This window comes from Pelodiscus sinensis, chromosome 30 (genome assembly GCF_052426305.1).
Source record: "Pelodiscus sinensis isolate ZL-2025 chromosome 30, ASM5242630v1, whole genome shotgun sequence".
In the NCBI taxonomy this organism is placed as follows: domain Eukaryota; kingdom Metazoa; phylum Chordata; order Testudines; family Trionychidae; genus Pelodiscus; species Pelodiscus sinensis.
In genome coordinates this window covers 5,275,760-5,294,351 of record NC_143081.1, presented here as the reverse complement: position 1 = coordinate 5,294,351, position 18,592 = coordinate 5,275,760, and the positions used below count along the sequence as shown (strand labels likewise).

The following is an 18,592-nucleotide window of genomic DNA, read 5'->3' as shown; positions in this document are numbered from 1 at the left end:
CTTGTTCACCTGCTACGAGACAAACACATGGGCCTGTAAGAACTCAGCACTGGCTCAGTGCATGTCTCAGCCAGCGCTACAACTCCGCCAGCCTGGCCTGCGACATCACTGATTGCTAAAGAAAAACACAAGACTGAAGCCTGGGAGTTTCAAAAGCAACGTAGGGCCTGAGTTACAAAGTATTTAGGTACTTAGAGGAGTTTGAAAATTGACAACCTTCCAAAAGTCTGGTCCGAAGTATTTGCAGATGCAGAAAAACACGAAGCATTTACAACAGCACTGAAGTCCTTTAGACCCCTTTCACCCATTGAGACTCAGGTACCTAACTTGCTTAAGGATATTTGCATTTCCCAGTGGACACCTAACTACATCTGCACAAACAAACACCTCGTAAGTATGTAGCATAATCCTCATTGAAAGTCAAAGGAATTTCTCCAAAACTACACAAGTCCTTCAGACAATCCAACATGGAGACCTTTTAGTCTGTGTAGAAGTGTTGGGCACCATAAAAACCAAGGGGAGGTGCAGGTACTTAGTGCATCTGAGGACACATTTTGAAAGTATTTAGGTTCATACTGGGGTTTTCAAACTTCATAGAGCGGCCTTTTTCCCCATTGAAAGCAAGGATGTTGAGCCCTGTGGTGATTTTGAAGATAACCTGTGGGAACATAAGCACCTTTATACGTGTGACTTGATTCAAATGTTTCAAAATTGACTTGGCAAAACAGAATTGTCTCCATATTTTTAAGGAAAAACGAACGAAGGAAATAACTTAATGATAGATTTAAATATATTCCCTTCTTTCCCTTTGCAAAAGAATCACTATAGTCACTCAGTGGAACAGAACAGAACAGAACAGAACAGAACAGAACAGAAAAGAAAAGAAAAGAAAAGAAAAGAAAAGAAAAGAAAAGAAAAGAAAAGAAAAGAAAAGAAAAGAAAAGAAAAGAAAAGAAAAGAAAAGTCTGGACAGGTGTGAATCAACTAAACTCAGACAATGCGAGCTAGGGCAGCAGTAGTAACTCGTTCGATACTTTTCATCATTTCTTAGGGTAACAATAGCTCTCAAACTGCTTTCCAAAGAAAGTAATTCTAGAGATGGTAAAAGTGAAGGACAGAAACCCAAGGTCAGCAGCAGCAGAGCCAACAACAGACTGCAAGTCATTGGCGTGTCAATTCAGTGGCTTTATCCACTAGACCATACTGCCTCCTTTGTGGCTTTTATGGTCCTTCCTCGGGTTTCTGGACAAGGCCTTGGTTAATGCAGGCTGAGCCTCCTACAAGATGCATTTACGCAAGAATAGTGATAGAAATGTAGCCGTGTTAGTCTGGGGTAGCTGAAACAAAATACAGGCCTATGTAGCACTTTAAAGACTAACAAGATGGTTTATTAGATGATGAGCTTTCGTGGGCCAGACCCACTTCCTCAGATCAAATAATGGAAGAAAATAGTCACAACCATATATACCAAAGGATACAATTTTTAAAAAATGAACACACATGAAAAGGACAAATTCTGTTCTGTAATGTGATTTGTCCTTTTCATGTGTGTTCATTTTTTTTAAATTGTATCCTTTGGTATCTATGGTTGTGACTATTTTCTTCCACTATTTGATCTAAGGAAGTGGGTCTGGCCCACGAAATCTCATCATCTAATAAACCATCTTGTTAGTTTTAAAGTGCTACATAGGCCTGTATTTTGTTTCATTTACGCAAGAGCCTTCTGTGCGGTGTGGTCATGTCCTGGGGGAGATCTCCCGGCGCAGAGACAGCTTCCTGCCTTTTCAAATATCCCCCCGTGAAACCTGCATTCAAATCGCTGCTCGGGGCGGGGGGGAGGAGGGGCTCCACCCTGTTTAAATACAAACCTCTGGTTCTCTGTCAGAAGGCGATAGCGGACTAGCTGCCCCGACACACCATGGGGTCTCGGCTGCTTTTCTGTTTGCTCTTATCTGTCTTGACCTGTGAGTATTTCTGGGGACCTCGGGGAGCGTTCACATCCTAAGTTGAGGAGTAAAAGAGGGGTAAGAATAATAAGATCCGTCACCATCTTCCCTCTTCCCAGGTGTCCACTCCCAAGTCCAGCTGGTCCCATCCGGCCCGGGAACGGTGAAGCCCGGAGAGACCCTCACCATGAGCTGCGCCGTGTCCGGAGACTCCAGCGGGATCATCTCGAGTGGCTGTTGCTACTGGAGCTGGATCCGGCAGAGCCCCGGGAAAGGCTTGGAATGGATGGGATACATAACTAAAAAGGGAAGCACAAACTACGCCCCATCCCTCCAAAGCAGGATCGCCATCACGGTAGATTCCTCCAGGAACCAGTTCTCGCTGCAGCTCCGCTCGCTGACAGCTGCCGACACCGCCACCTATTACTGCGCCACAGACACAGTGACACCGAGCGCAGCGGGGCCGTACAAAAAGGGGAAGAGACATTCAGAGCATTTATGAGGGAGAAAGAGAGAAAGGAAAGGGACAGGGAATGGGAAAGGGAAGGGAAGAGTCGGTCCAAATCTTTTGGCGCTTTAGGTGAACTTTGGCGCCCCTGCGCACCGCCCTCCTCGCTTCCGTGACCAATCAACAGAGCCATTTCCACTTGCCATTGGCTCTCAGGTTTTCAAAGCGCCCGTTTAGCCCTGTGGCCCCGAGCCAGGCAGGTCACGTTCCTACCGACACCCGCCCCTCAGCCCTGGGCCTACACGCAAATCACCGGCTGATTTTAACCCTTTCTCGTTCCAGCGCCGGGCCCGGCGGGGATGCGCTTTGTCCACAGTGAACAGGGCTAGGTTCTCTTGTGATCTGCCTCAGGGTGGGACTGGGGCGCATGAAACCCACGCGGGTCTCTTCCTGCAAGTGTGTGTAAACCCTCTCTGAGCTCAGTTCTTCATACTCACGAGCCCTTCCAGGTCCGCCTCGGGTACCACTAGCAAACCGGGCAAATTCAGTGCGGAGCTTTGCGTTTAAAGCCCAGGCGGCGAGAGACACTTTCCAACCTACCCCCTTTTTTGCAGTCACTGGGACCATTTCTCTCCATTCACCCCTTTGCCATGCTGTCCAGGTGGAGATTTCTTCTCTTGCTAACAGCTCTTTCCGATTAGTTTTTGCGCCAGAGAATTACACCGGTTTGCCGATCAGTTCTGTGTGTGCGCTGGGTGCCTGACTGGCTTGTTCAGGTGCCCGGTGCAATGTGGAGCTGTTCGAGTCTGGGGGAGGACTCAGAAAAGCAGGCGAGTCCCTCACACTCTCCTGCAAAGCCGCTGGATTCACTTTCTCCGGCTACTCGATGAACTGGGTGCGCCGGGCTCCCGGGAACGGGCTGCAGTGGGTGGCCTGGATCAAGCACAATACAGGAACAATCCACTATACAGACTCGGTCAAAGGGCGCTTCACCGTCTCCAGGAAGAACTACAACAACCTGCTGTACTTGCACACGACCGTCCTGAAGCCCGAGGACACCGCCCGCTATTACTGTGCTATGGACACATAGTGACACATGCAAAACTCAGTAGAGATTCTACAAGAACCCAGGCTGCACCCTCTGCCTTGAGCCGCCTGAGGGCAGCAGTGACCGTGCAGCGCTGGGTCATTGACTGAAGCGGATCAAGAGGTGTCATGACCGTCTCCGTCAGCCCCTGGAAAAGGGCTTTGCCGAGGGGCCCGCACATATTGAACCTCCAATCCCACCCCCTCTAGCCCTTCTGTGGCTCAGTCTTGTGCCGCCCTTCAGCCCAGAGTTGATTCCCACCCCACTTGAACGTGTTAACGCCACCAGCCCTTCGATCCTCCTTTTAAAGCCTGATCTAGGACATTCTGCAGCGGAACAGCAGAGCGAGAATGCGGCTGGGATGTAACGTTACTGTGACGTAGTGGGGGTACCTGGCTGGTTTCTATGCTGCTGGCTCTTGGGTAACCCCCACTGGCTGCCGTGGGTACCACGACCCAGCAAAACAGGATGAGTCCCTATGCAAACCAGTGGCCAGCCACCCCCCATGGAGAGGAACAAAGGGAGGTGGAATGCTGCCCTGGCTGGGGGGGGGGGGGGGGGCAGGGCTGGAAGGGAGTTAGTGAGTTGCTGGCTGGAAGCATGGAGGAGACAGCCTAGGGAAAGGGACTGGAGTTTAGGGGCCCAGTCTCCCCCATCTCAAGGGGGCCTGAGGCATCCTAGCCCAGCTCTGTGACCAGATTACATCTGTGCTGTGCTGTATCCTGGAGAGGCAATAAACTTCCTCTATTACACTGGCTGGTGCAGTCTGTTTGTGCCATTTCGGGGTGCAGGAGACGGGGGAACCCCATCGCGCCGTCACAGTTACCCACAGCGCTGCAGAGACAGACAGACGGACACACAGACAGACCGATTGTACAGCCGCGGTCATTCAGTGGGTTTGAATTGTCCCATCACACGGGGGCAAACTGACCATTCTCAGGGACTCTCCCTCGTTGGTTTGTTCTCTGGAACCCCCCTGCCCTTATATAGCCCAGCGCGATACTGCGTCACACCCCGCCTGGGTCCCCTCGTTCTATTGGCCCAGCCCCCGGATCATGCAAATGAGCTCCCCGGGGCCTGTTCTTAGCCCGTCCACGGGTAGCTCCCACCACTGAGAGCCAGCGCTGGGCTGCAGCTTCTCATCCTGCCTCGGGAACGAGCCACCAGCCGCAGTCATGACCCCCAGCTTGGCCAGCGCCCTCCTCCTGCTGCTCCCCGCGGGTAAGGGCGGGGCTGTGCTGTTGTGGGGCATCGGAACCTTATGTCCCCTAGTCACTGCACCTCCGGAATCACTGCCGTATTTCCCCTTAGTGGTAGAAATGTAGCCGTGTTAATCTGGTGCAGCTGAAACAAAAAACAGGACTATGTAGCACTTTAAAGACTATCAAGATGGTTTAATAGGTGATGAGCTTTCGTGGGCCAGACCCATTTCCTCAGATCAAATAGTGGAAGAAAATAGTCACAACCATATATACCAAAGGATACAATTAAAAAAATGAACACATATGAAAAGGACAAATCAAATTTCAGAACTGGAGGGAGGGGTAGGGGGGGAGGTAAATGTCTGTGAGCTAATGATATTAGAGGTGATAATTGGATAAGCTATCTTTGTAGTGGGTAAGATAATTAGCGTCTTTATTCAAATTTGAATGTAAAGTGTGGAATTTAAGCATGAATGACAATTCAGAGGATTCCCTTGAAGTGAAGACTTAAAAGGTCTTTGAAGCAGGATGCAGGTAATCAAGTAGTTGAGACAATGTCCTTTCTGGTTGAAATGGCAAGAAACTGTTTTTTCTTTGTGATCCTGTCTGATATCTGTTTTGTGGGCATTGAGCCTTTGGCGAAGTGTCTGAGATGTTTGTCCAATGTACATAGCAGACGGACACTTTCGGCACATGATAGCATAAATTATATTTCTGGATGCGCAGGAATATGTGTTCTTGATCTTATAACTCACTTGGTTGAGTCCAATAATGTTATCAGCAGAATGAATATGTGGACAAAGCTGGCAATGGGGTTTGTTGCAAGGGAAGGTACCAGGGTTGGTATTAGTGTGGTATGTCCTGTGGTTGTTGGTAAGAATCATCTTGAGGTTAGGTGGTTGTCTATAGGAGACTATGGGTCCGTCTCCCAGAGCCTCTTGGAGTTTAGTATCCTATTCCCATATAGGCTGTAGTTTACTGATAATGTATTGGACAGGTTTAAGTTGGGGGCTGTAGGTGATGACAAGTGGTGTTCTATTGTTGGTTTTCTTGGGTCTGTCCTGAAGTAGTTGGTTTCTAGGTATTCCTCTGGCTCTTTCAATTTGCTTTTTTATTTCTCTGGGTGGGTAGTTGAGGTTTATAAAAGCTTGGTAGAGATCCTGAAGTTTCTGGTCTCTGTCAGTGGGATTAGAGCAGACGTGGTTGTATGGAAGGGCTTGGCTATAGATGATGGATTGTATGGTGTGTTCTGGATGGGAGCTGGAAGCATGTAAGTAACTGTATGAGTCAGTGGGTTTTCTGTAGAGAGTGGTGTCTAATTTTCCATTGCTGATTTGTACTGTGGTGTCCAGGAAATGGATCTCTCATGTAGAATGGTCCAGGCTGAGATTGATGGTGGGGTGTAGGTTGTTAAAATCTCTGTGGAATGTCTCCGGTGTTTCTTGGCCATGTGTCCAGATCATAAAGATGTCATCGATGTAGCGTAAGTAGAGAAGAGGTAAAAGGGGGCGAGAGTTGAGGAAACATTGTTCTAGGTCAGCAATAAAGATATTAGCATACTGTGGGGCCATGCGCGTACCCATGGCTGTGCCGCTGATTTTGAGGTATAAGTTGTTCTAAAACTGGAAATAATTGTGGGTGAGAACAAATTCACATAGGTCTGCTATCAGATTGGCAGTGGTGTCCTCTGGGATAGTGTTTCTAATTGCTTGTAATCCTTCTTCATGTGGGATGTTGGTGTATAGTGCTTCTATATCCATGGTGGCAAGGATGGTGTTATTGGGCAGGTTATCAATGTTTTGTAGTTTCTTTAGGAAGTCAGTAGTGTCTCGGAGATAGCTGGGGGTGTTGGTTGTGTAGGGTTTGAGAAGAGAGTCTACATAACTGGATAAACCAGTAGTGAGTGTGCCGATACCAGAAATGATGGGACGTCCGGGTGTCCAGGTTTATGGATTTTGGGAAGCAGATAGAACAATATTGGTCTGGGGTCAGAAGGTGTTTCTGTGTGGATTTGTTCCTGAGTAGCTGTAGGGAGGCTTTTAAGGAGACAGTGTAGTTTCTTTTGTTATTCTGAGGTGGAATCAGAGGAGAGAGGTTTGTGAAATGTGGTATTGGAGAGTTGTCTGGTTGCCTCCTGGTTATAGTTGGCCTTATTCATAATGACCACAGCACCCCCTTTGTCAGCTGGTTTGATTATAATGTCCAGGTTATTTTTGAGACACTGGATGGCATGGTGTTCAGCTCGGCTGAGATTGTGTGTCGCTTGTTGTCATTTGCAAATAATGTCAGTCTGTACGATGTTTCGGAAGCTTTGTATATAGAAATCCAGATTGGAATTCCGACCATCAGGGGGAGTCCATATAGAATTATTTTTCCTTTGGTGTTGATAGGGGGGATCTGGTAGGTCAGATTGAGGTTCATTGGTGGTTTGGAAATATTCTCGGAGGCGGAGGCAGTGAAAAAAAGCCTCAAGGTCACCACAAAATCGTATCCAGTTTGTGGGGGACGAAGGGCAGAAAGAGAGACCCCAGGATAAGACAGACTCTTCTGCTGGATATTGTCCCTTCATTTCCTTCCCCTCTGCAGATCAGCCAGGTGGAGTCCAGAGGCAGAGTCAAAAAGTGTGGAGAGACCCTCGCACTGACCTGCACCGTGTCCTAGTTCTCTCTTTCTCTCACTAGCTACGGAGTGCAGTGGTCCTGTCAGCTGGCGGGGAAAGGGCTGGAATGGGTGGGCGGTATCTGTGCTGATGGAGGCACTGCTTATAACAATGCTCTCAGAAGCAGACTCAGCATCACCAGGGACACCTCCAGAAACCGAGTGTCCCTGCAGCTGAGCGGCCTGCGCTCCGCAGACACCGCCCTGTATTGCTGTGTCAGATACACACAGGGAGGGGGAACCTAGGGAAGCCTGAACAGAAACTTCCAGGCGGAGAACAGGTCTGGCTTTGTGAGCCCCAGGGAGCAGCAGCTGCTGGGTTGGTGTTTGTCTCAGTGAAAATAAGAGCGGCCGCACTGAGTCAGACCAAAGGTCCATCCAGTCCAGTGTCCTGTCTGTCAACAGTGGCCAATGCCAGATGCCCCAGAGGACGGGAACAGAACAGGGAATCCTCACGTGATCCCTCCCCTGACGCCCATTTGCAGTTTCTGACAAACAGCCACCAATGCACCTAACCCCACTAATTTACCTGCTTCTGTTTGGAACCCCCTTGTAGTCTTCGTCGGGGGCAGCTGGAATATTTCCACCTAGACTCCTCCTGCTTCCTCTCCAGACTCCTTCCCTTGCCTGGGATCCGCCCAGAGCCTTTACCCTCAGCTGGCCTGCGGGAATCACTGTTAGCTTTGAGCAGCCAGCGCAGATGTGGGACCCTCCTATTAGCCATCCCCACACTCTGCCCAAGGGCCAACCTAGCTGAGCCTTCTGCCTCCCGCAGGGGCAACACCAGCTCTTGTACAGGAAGCAGCCAAATATTTGGCAATTACCAACTCACCCGCCCCAAAGGGGAGATTTCACCTCCCCCCTCCTCAAGGATTTGCCTGACTCCAAAAGCCTGGGAGTTTGTCTCTTTCCCAAAACCTACCCGCACCCCAGCTCGGAGCGCTCCCTGCCCCGCTACGTGTGAGCAGCGTCTCTGGGCAGGAGCGGTGTCTCCACCGGGCAGGTGACGCACAACAGGGTGGGGGCTCCCGAGGGTGGGGCGCTGCGCAGCGTGTGGCCGGGATCCCGGGCTGCAAAGGGCTCGCTGGGACACAGACACATCGGCACCCAGGGAGCATTTCCTGACAAATGTCGGTGCCAGGTGCGCTCGGGCGTCTGGCGCTGCCGGTGCCCTGGGGCCTCGAGTCACACCAGGGGCTGAGGCACCTTCTTAGAATGCCGGGCTCCCCATGGAACCTACAGCCTCGAACCCACCGCCCGGCCTCAGCCCCGCCCCCAGCCAGAGACGGGCAGCAGCGGGATCTTGTGCCTCGCAGGCGGGTGTCCAGCCTCTGAGCTGGGAGGATTCCCGGGGGTGTCACTTCCAGGTCGTGCCCCACAAAAAAAGACATTTTCTTTCTAATGTTTTCCTGGCCGGGAAGGGCGGGGGCAGGACAACCCATTTCCCCACCTGCTCTACTGGAACCAACCCCGTTCTCCATCTGGACCAATCCTGCTCTTAGTGGTAACCACGTTGGACCCTGCGGATACAAACGCAGAGTGACATCACTGGTCTCTGCGAGACACTTTATCGGGGATGTTCATCCCTGTCACTGGAGCGGGGCCGGATCCGGCAGCTGCACCCTGGATGTCGCTGGGAGCAGGAGCCGCCCGAACTATATGTAAGGAAATTTCCCAGTTCCCCAGAATAAAGGTCTTTCATTTCCTACCTCTGACACTGACCCGAGAGCCTCCCCTCCCTCCCGGATCAGAGGCCCGAGTGTTGCCTGGTAACAGGGGCCAGGCCCAGAGAGATCCCGGCCCGACACCGGCCTAACGGATCCGCGAGTCACTTCTCTAGTGTCCCGGGGCAGGGCAGCAGCTGCCGAACGTCACTGAGTTTCCCCCAGTTAGCCCCGAACCACCGGCCCCTTTCATCTCCCACCCCCGCTGGCTGCCACCCGCATGCAAATCCTGACCCGGGGGTTCCCGGTTAAATACCAGCCCCTGCCTCTAGGGGCCTTGGTCTCCGCCCAGACACAGCCCTGCCCGGCCCGGCTGCGGGGAGTCTGTTCCTTCATTCCGAGCATCATGGGCTGGTTCTTCGCCTGCCTGTTCCTCCTGGCCTCCCTGGCGCGTGAGTGTCTGGGGCGCGGCAGGGAAATTCCTGCTTCTATTGTACTGGGGGGGGGGGGGAGGGAGAGAAATTCCCTTCGCTTCAGCAGAGCAGGGCGAGTCCCCGGGGTGGCCGTGACGGCGTCAGAATTCCTGAAATTCCCTCCTTTTCGCAGCTGTCCCTGTCCAGATCCAGCTGGTCCAGTCCGGCCCTGGAGCGGTGAAGCCGGGAGAGACCCTCACCCTGACCTGCGCTGTGTCGGGTCAGTCCATCGCTACTGGGCACGGCTGGCACTGGGTCCGGCAGCCTCCCGGGACAGGGCTGCAGTGGCTGGGGCGGAGATTTTACAGCAGTTCTACCTGGCGCACAAACTACGGCTCGTCCTTCCAGAGCCGGGTCACCATCTCCCCCGACACCTCCAAGAACGACTTCTCCCTGCAGCTCCGCTCGCTGACAGCTGCGGACACCGCCACCTACTACTGCGCCAGAGAGGCACCATGACACAGAGCAACGAAGGGATCCAGCAAAAAGGGGAAGCGGGTTCTCGCCAGGCTTTCAGGCCTCTCTCAGGCTGTGATTTGTCTGTCTACTCCAGGGGAAACACGCACGTGTCATTTTCCCTAGAGGGAAATGAAGGGGCTGCGCGTGGTTTCCCTTTCGCCGCCCCCTCTCCCAAAACAGAGTCCTTTGGCTGGTGCTAAACATTCGTGGAAATCTTGGTATGTGATCTTGAAACAGCAACCCCTTTGCTCCCTGGAAACTAGTCAACCAACAGCAGTTTACACGGATTTAAATTAAACCAGTTTAGTTAAAGGGATGCCACTTGTGCCTGTGGACTCTCTTATTTCGGATTCAGATTCCTTATGGCGTTTCAGTGCGTGGGGGGGGGGGGGGGAGGGAGGATGCTGAAAGCTGAGGGATACAGCCAAGGCACAGAAATGTTCCCAAACAGCAAGTGGATGGGTTCCATCCCCCCTCCCTCTCCCATCTTCCCTCCCTTTCACCAGGGAGTGGGGGCACAGGCTCTGGTCCCCGGCTAGGCAATTCAGAGTGTGAGGGGGCTCTGAGCTGAGCCTGGGGCAGAGAGTTGGGGTGCAGGAGGGGCTGTGGGTGCAGGCTTTGGGAGGGAAGTTTTGTTCAGGGGGCTCAGGGCTGGGGCAGGAGGGGGTTCATGACAAGGGCAGGGGTTCAGAGCTGGCTCCAGCCGGACTGCTTACCTCAGGTGGCCCCTTGGTGGTGGTGCAGTGGGCCTTAGACAGGCTAATTGCTACCTTTGCCTTGCACCATTCCCAAAGGCAGCCAGCAAACTCCCTCCATCCCAAGCCCTGTTGTGCCCCTCCCCCCACCTCCGATCTGTGGAGATAGAATACAGAATGGGAGAGGGGGCACCCTGCCATAAGCACCCTTTCCTCTTCCTCCCCTGGCCTGCACAGCAAGCAGGAGGCTCCTGGGGGGCAGCTTCAAGGCAAAGGGCAGGCGGTGTGCAGCAGTGGGGAGAGGGGAGATGAGGCGCTGTGCTTGATAAGAGCCTCATGGCTAAATTAGTCAAGCTCACCTGTCAGAGGGACCAAGATCTACCAGTAGCTCCCGATCTACTGGTTGGTGACCACTGATTTACATAATCAGAGATGTAATGCTCCCCCCCCCCCCCCCCAACATCCATTGGCACGGCGCAGATCTCATTCTGCCCAGTAGGGGGCGCGGTAGTGCACGCTTCCCCCCGAGAGGACGCGAGAGAAGCCAACGTTCTGTAAAGGAGCAAATGGATTTTGGCGTCTCTCATTGATGACTAGACACCGGATCAGACTCGAGGTTCCCCCCAGTCCGGTGTCTTACTTCGAACAGAAGCTGATGCTTCCGAGGGAGGTTTTGCAGGGTTGGTGGAGCCCAGCTGGTCCCAGAGAATCAGAGACACAAGGAAAGGAGGGGAGATGTTCTGCTGGACTAGCGCTATTGCTGAAAGGGACACGTTTTTGAGGGACTCTACAAGTTCAGGAAACAACCCTGTGTAGCCAGAGCGCTCCTCTGTCGCCAACAAAAGTTGGCTCAGTAAAAGATTTTACTTCCCCCGGCTCGTCTCAGAGGAGGGGGTGAGACCCACCCAGAATAAGCAGACAGGAGACATCCGCACCCCACGCTGGCTTTAGGGAAAAACATGCAGGGCTACAGCTCAGAGGTCACTTATGGGCTCTCGTCGCAGTCACAGGGGGATGCTCTATGCCCGGTGCTAAGCAACAGGTCGGACCAGACAATCGGATCGGCCCCTTCTGGTTTCCACACCCAGGAATCTGTGCCCATTAAATGGTTTTCCCCTTCACCTCTCCAGTCTCCATCACTGGCAGCGGTTACACCTGGGCCTGGACTGGACGCTTTTTGGGCCCGGCTGCAATGAGTGGGAGACATTCACCCATGTAACGAGGACACGGCCTATGCCCAGCACCGACCATCTCTGAGCCCTTCCAACAACCCTGCAGCTCCGCTCCCTGTGCACAGAGCACCGCAGCGACTGGTACAAAACGAGGTGAATAAACAACGCAGCGCAGTGGCCAGAGCTACAGGGACAGTTAAATCCCCAGCGACCCTCACGGAATCGATTTGGAAAAACAAAACAAAACGAGAACAACAATGTAAATACAAACCGATGTTTCCCTTGAATCCAGGAATTGCCCCTCTCCCTGCCCGCAGTTTGCCTTTCACCTACCCTAGGAGTTGCCAATCCCCCCGAGGAAACAAACGGGCGTGTTTGCATCACAGTGACCTGCCTGAAGCCCGAGGGCACCGCCCGGTAACGCTGGGCCGGGACACAGCGAGGGGAAGCGAATCCGAGCTCCAGCAGAAACCGCCCCCTGCGGGAAGGAATATCCGGGGAGTGGCGCTCACGTTCCACCGCAACGAGAACAGATGCGAAGTGTCGTTCCCTTCTGCGGACCCTGCGCCCAGCTGGGAGGGGAGACAGGCGCTGCTGAGCCCAGCTCCCCGGGGAGCGCAGGGAGCGGTTGCCCAGCGGGTGTTTCCCGGCGCAGAGAACGAACAGCTGCATCCGGCCTCCAGCTGCGGCTGCCCCAGGGACTCGATGCTCAGACGCTGCCCAGTGTGAGGCTCCCGCCTCCTCCCAGGGAAGGCAGCGGGGCCCTCAGCGAGCATCCGTGGGAGCGCTGAGCCGGAGAGAGGGTCCCTGGGGAGGAGGGGGCGATTCTGTGATCTGCGAGTGACCTAATGGCGGGTCTAGAACATTGGCCCAGCGTTGGGGGGAGGAGAGATTAGATAGAGAAATAGCTAGATAGAGTTTTGGGGGGGGAGAAATCGGGGTTTATGGGGGGAGATCACATCATCTTTCATTCAGTTTTTTTCAATTGCCCAAACCATAGAAGCGCACAATAGACAAGTCCAGGAAGGTTTCCCTGTTTGCATTTGGACTCACTGACCCTCCTGCCCTTATATAGCTCAGCGCGATGCTGCGTCACATCCCGCCTGGGTCCTCCAGTTCTATTGGCTCCGCCCCCGGCCCATGCAAATTAGCTCCCCGGGGCCTGTTCTTAGCTCGGCCGCGAGCCGCTCCCACCGCTCAGAGCCAGCGCTGGGCTGCAGCTTCACATCCCGCCTGGAGAACGAGCCGACAGCCGCAGCCATGACCCCCAGACTGGCCAGCGTCCTCCTCCTACTGCTCCCCGTGGGTAAGAGCGGGGGTTGCGCTGCAGCTGGGCTCCGGGACCGGAAGTCCCTTAAAAACTGCGTCTGCAGCAGTCACTGTCGTATTTCCCCTTTGTTTCCCTTCTCTCTGCAGGTGTCTGGTCCCAGATCAGCCTGGTGCAGTCCGGAGAGGGCGTCAAGAAGCTTGGAGAGACCCTCACCCTGACCTGCGCCGTGTCTGGAATCTCTCTTACTGATAACGATATTCACTGGATTCGCCAGCCAGCGGGGAAGGGGCTGGAATGGGTGGGAGCCATATGGACGGGTGGCGGCACGGCTTTAAACGATGCTCTCCAAAGCCGCTTCAGCATCACCAAAGACAACTCCAAAGGCCACGTGTTCCTGAAGCTGAGCGGCCTGCAGCCCGCAGACACCGCCGTGTATTATTGTACCAGATACTATGCCGGATACACACAGTGAGGCGAAACCTCTGGGAGCCAGCACAAAAACAGAGAACCAGGCTTCCTGTGCGAACCGCAGAGGGCAGTGCCTCAGGGCCCAGCGTCTCTGCTCGGCTGCTCGCTCCATCCCACAGCGCGTCCCAAGCACTTGTGAGCGACACAGTCGGTCAGTGACCCGGAGCCCCCGGAGCGGGCAATGAAGCCCAGGAGCGCTGCCACCCGGGCCCTGCTCTCTCCCGTCCGCCTTTCCCTCCTGCTGCCGCGGAGTGAAGCGCTGAGTCCCTTCCTGTGGGTGCGCCCCCGGGACGGCTTTTCCCACCCGGTGCGGGCGGATGAACCCAGAGCTCCTGCTGCCCAAGCCAAAGCCGCTTCCTCCAAACTCGGGTGGATAATCCGTTCCCCGGCCTCATGGGAACAAGGAGCCTGAGCCGTGAGCTACGCAGGACATGGACTCAGACCGAGCAGCCGGCAAGATCGTGAGCTCTTGGCATCTCAGTGTCACCAGCCTCCTACTCCCACGCTGCAGTAATCCCCGAGCGGCCACTGGAAACGTGGGGCCCTACCAATCGCCAGCCCCCGGCATCTCCCAGGGCCTCTTCAGCCCAGTTTGCCTCCTCAGCACGGCCCCGAGCCCGTTGCTTTATAGGAAGCAGCAAAAAAGCCAGAAACTGGGAACCGAGCCTCCCAGACCGGAAGATTTCCTGCAAACCTCACCAGGGATCGATCCGTTTAGTCTTAGTAGGGTCGTTCCAAAAACATGTCTGTGATGAGAGTTTCTGCCCTAGGAGACTTGGGTGGACAGTCCCCTTCCAAACCTTCTGAAATGAACAGTGGAAATCTAGGGTCAGATTGTTTTACATGCCTGTTCTGGGATGTATTCTCTGATGGTATGGAACCCCCGAGGGCATTATCTAGATTCCTGGGGCTCTGTCTGGGGGCAGCTCAGGGAGAGGCGCACTGAGTTTGCCTTGGCTCCTCCTCCCTACCAGGGACAGAGTCTGCCTGGCAACCAGTGGGGAGTGAGATGCTCCTCCCAAGCAGTTCGGGACAGGGGAGAAGCCATTGATTGAGTCAGTCTGGAGCCAGCCAGGGCAAGGGCAGGGGTTTGTGTGGGGAGCTTGTAAGCCCCAGGCTTGCCTGCAGGCTTCCCCCTGAGAACTGGCCTCTAGAGACCTGAAAGCAAAATCCCTCCACTGGACTTTCCTTCTCCGCTTCTGATTCCCGGTTTGTAGAGTTTGTTGGGAAACTTCCCCAGCCAGGCTGAGTTAGCCCTCCAGCTCCCTAGGTGAGACCAGTCACCATATGGTCAGCTCTGCTCTGTCTGCTAGTTGCGGGCTGCTGCCTCCTCTGTGTGTGTGTGTGTGTGTGTGTGTGAGAGAGAGAGAGAGAGAGACCTGGTGTGAGTGTGTGAGTGAAAGCTGGGCTATGAGACTGTAGTTTGGATTTTAGTGCAGTTGTGTAACCCACACCTTGAGCCCTGCACCCCTTTGTGGTGAAGGGAAATCCTGGGACTGAAGCAGCCTGATTCCTGCCTGAAGAGGATCCCTGCCAGCAGAGACCAGCCCCTCTGCAGGGACTGAGTCATCTCTGAAACTGAGGCTCATTCATGGAGTGTGTGAGTGCACCCTCTTTTAGTTAGTCAGTCAGGGAATTTGTTTGGGGATTTTATAACCTGCTGCATATTAAACTGTGGAGGGATTTACCACCTTTCCCCACTTATGAGTCCTCTGGGCTGCACTGGACCCAGTCAGCCCCACTGCTAAACCACTGCAGAGAAGAATTTTGTGGTCATCAGTCAACAAGGACCCCGACAAAGTACGTGTAGCAACAGGATACTAATCTTACAGTTTCTGGGCACCGGTGAACCTAAAAATTCATATGTTATATTTGTCTCCTGTTTAATATAATTGTGTTTAATATAGTGTATGTGTTTGTGTTATTTTCTGGGAGTCTCCAACAATCTGGCAAGTACGTGGGGATTACCCTGGGTTAGAATTTCCCTCCAAAACTGCCCTGGTGACCTTGCCAGGAAGGAGTGAGGGGGATGGAGGCACCGCCAAATAAATCTATAGGAAAAAATAAAGTTAGTGTGTGGCGGGATCCAGAAGAACCCAGACCTGTCCATCATAACCTGTAAGCAGATTGGTATTAAAGAAGGTAACCAGGTGGAGAGGGGGCGCTACAGGTATATATGGGGTGTATACGGGAAAAGGAGAGGGGGCTGGACCTCTTACGACAGACACTTTGAATAACTTGAAGAGTTTTCTTCTCTTGGTTCTCTACTATGAAGTAAATGAATGAGTCTTCCAGGCTCAAAGATGCAAAATGGAGAGAGGCCCTTGCAGCCCTGGGCTAAGGGCCCCCAGAAGAAAGATCTGCATTTTGGTGGTCCGAGATCTTTTTGCCTCGCTCCCTTAGCCAGGGGCCCTGGGCTCTTGCCTCTAAACCCCACTTCTTCATCTGGCCTGCAAAGGAAATAAATCACATCTGGGAGGTGGGAATGAGCACCAAATGCCCCTTTTCCAAAGCAGCAGCCGCAGGTCTCCCCAGCAGGAGGTGCTGCACCCAAGTAGAACAGAATTCGACTGACCCTAATCAAGGATCACGGAATCCCAAAGGGGCAGAGAGTTAATCCTATACAGCCTGTCAGGGAAACACCCACAGTTCCCTTGGGTCAGCGGTGGGCACGCGGCCGGCGGCCCCTGCTCCCAGAGCACAGACATGCGGAAGGGCTTTTCTGGGGCTCAGCCGAGGCTCCGCCCGCAGCTCTGGTACTGGCCACGGCGACAGGTACAGGACTGGACAGAGCATTGGTCTGAGTGAATGTGGCAGCACCTGCCTATCTATTTTTCTATCTCGTGCCTTATTTCTCTGGCAATGGATGCTCCCTCTTCGTTTAATCCACCTCCCCACACTGCGGAATAGCTCGCGAAGGGCCTTGCTGTATCTTATCAGGCAGGAGATATGCAAATACATTTGGGCTGCGTCTAGATTGGCATGATTTTCTGGAAATGCTTTTAACAGAAAAGTTTTTGGAACATTTTGCAGAAAAGCATCTGTGCCAATCTAGACGCGCTTTTCTGCAAAAAAGCCCCGATCACCATTTTTGCGATTGGGGCTTTTTTGCGGAAAACAAATCTGAGCTGTCACCACTGGCCCTTTTGTGCAAAAGCTTTGCACAAAAGGGACTTTTGCCTGAACGGGAGCAGAATATTATTTCCGCAAAAAGCACTGATTTCAGACAGTAGGAAGTCAGTGCTTTTGTGGAAATTCAAGTGGCCAGTGTAGACAGCTGGCAAGTTTTTCCAGAAAAGCAGCCTATTTTCCAGAAAAACTGGCCTGTCTAGACACAGCCAGATTGGCTACATCTACCTTGGCATGATTTTCCGAAAATGCTTTTAACAGAAAAGTATTCCTTTAAAAGCATTTTCGGAAAAGCACTTTTTGTGGAAAAGCGTCCGTGGCCAATCTAGATGTTGTTTTCTGCAAAAAAGCCCCGATCGTCATTTTCGCGATCGGGGCTTTTTTGCGGAAAACAGTACTATGTTGTCTACACTGGCCCTTTTGCACAAAAGTCTTTCAGAAAAAGACTTTTGCCCGAACGGGAGCAGCATAGTACTTCCGGAAAAGCACTGATGATTTTACATGAGATCGTCAGTGCTTTTCCGGAAATTCAAGCAGCCAGTGTAGACAGCTGGCAAGTTTTTCCACAAAAATCATCTGACTTGAAGAAAAAGTTGCCAGTCTAGACACAGCCGTTGTGTGTGGTTTTGCCTTTACATCACCTTTAAAGGAACAGATAAAGAAAAGTCTCTCGGGCATAAATAGGAAGAAACTTTGGATAAAACATTATCTCCACTCTTCACTGTAGCCAGCTTATTAACTATGGGGGAGGGGTTCCCTTTACGTTTTACAGACTATTTCTTTCATTGAGCTACATGCTCTTCATGATAGAAATCACTCCAGGTTACAGGCAATGCATAGTCCACCAGATTACATTGCAAATAATTATACTGCATGTGCATGTAACACATTAAAACTTTGTCTCACTTTGTAGCCAGCTAAGAAGTAATATGTAGATAGCCAGCAGGGCTGAATCTGTGTTGTTCATTTGCATATTTCTGAAAATGTGTTCCTTAAATGAAAAATTGTCACATAGATAAAGATGGCTGATTTTTCTCAAAGGTATATCTGATAAAGTTGGACTTCCAGCTCTGAGTTTTCATTAGAATTGGGCTATTTAAGTTGGGCCTTATTGCTATTTGTGATTTTGAAAACCTTTCTCTGAAGGTCTAAAAGGATGCAGATTAATAGGAGTATTGTAGGGTTTAAAAATTATGTTGGCAGGTGAATGTACAGCTTAATGTTTATAGTCCTCAGTCACACGTATCTTTCATGTGGTTGCTGTTGCATTTGTTTGCAAAGAAGGATTTTTAAATTTTTTTGAAAATGACCTGTGTAAAGAAATGGATTTTACTGACATAATTGAAGAATGTGCTGCCAAAAGAGCTAGACAGCTATAATAGACTTAAATACAAATGAAAATGTTTAATTATTAATGCAGAATTTTGTTTACAAATGAATTACAATATAATTAAAATGAAAAATATCCAGCTAAATTAAGTTTCTATTAAATTTACCCAGTTCACATTTAATATGAGAATAGCCTTCAATTTATGCATTTGACGCCTTTTTTCTATTTTTTCTCCAAAGGGAGGCCCCATGAAATTGTGCTGCCCTGGGTCCCGCAAAACTGTCATCCACTCCTGAGGGTTTTCAGTTACTCTAAGCACCAACACTATAAGCACCAACTGTCCCTGCTTTTCATTCTAGGGCCACCCAGTGCCCATAGCTTGGAGATCAAAGGACGTGTCCCATTGAGCATCAGAATCTGCCTTGATTTTAAAATTGTTGTGCACCTTGTGTGAACCGACCTTCCATTCCCGCCTTGCTTTTCCCAGGCACCAGAGTCTGGGGTTGTGGCTCTTTGGACTTTGGCTCCCGGGGCCAGTGCAAGGGCATCACCTTCCAGCTCCCCCAGCAATGCAGAATTGTAGACTGTGCT

The 18,592-nt window shown here is 52.0% G+C and overlaps 2 protein-coding genes across 2 annotated transcripts in view; one reads left to right on the top strand and one right to left on the bottom strand.

Moving 5' to 3' along the window:
• The window catches only part of LOC149521034 (leukocyte immunoglobulin-like receptor subfamily A member 3), a 1,043,054-nt gene that overhangs the window by 802,880 nt on the left and 221,582 nt on the right, over window positions 1–18,592 (bottom strand). The window lies entirely within an intron of this gene.
• Window positions 1–18,592, top strand: part of LOC149521036 (Fc receptor-like protein 5) — a 238,989-nt gene that overhangs the window by 28,178 nt on the left and 192,219 nt on the right. The gene's annotated exons all lie outside the window — the stretch shown is intronic.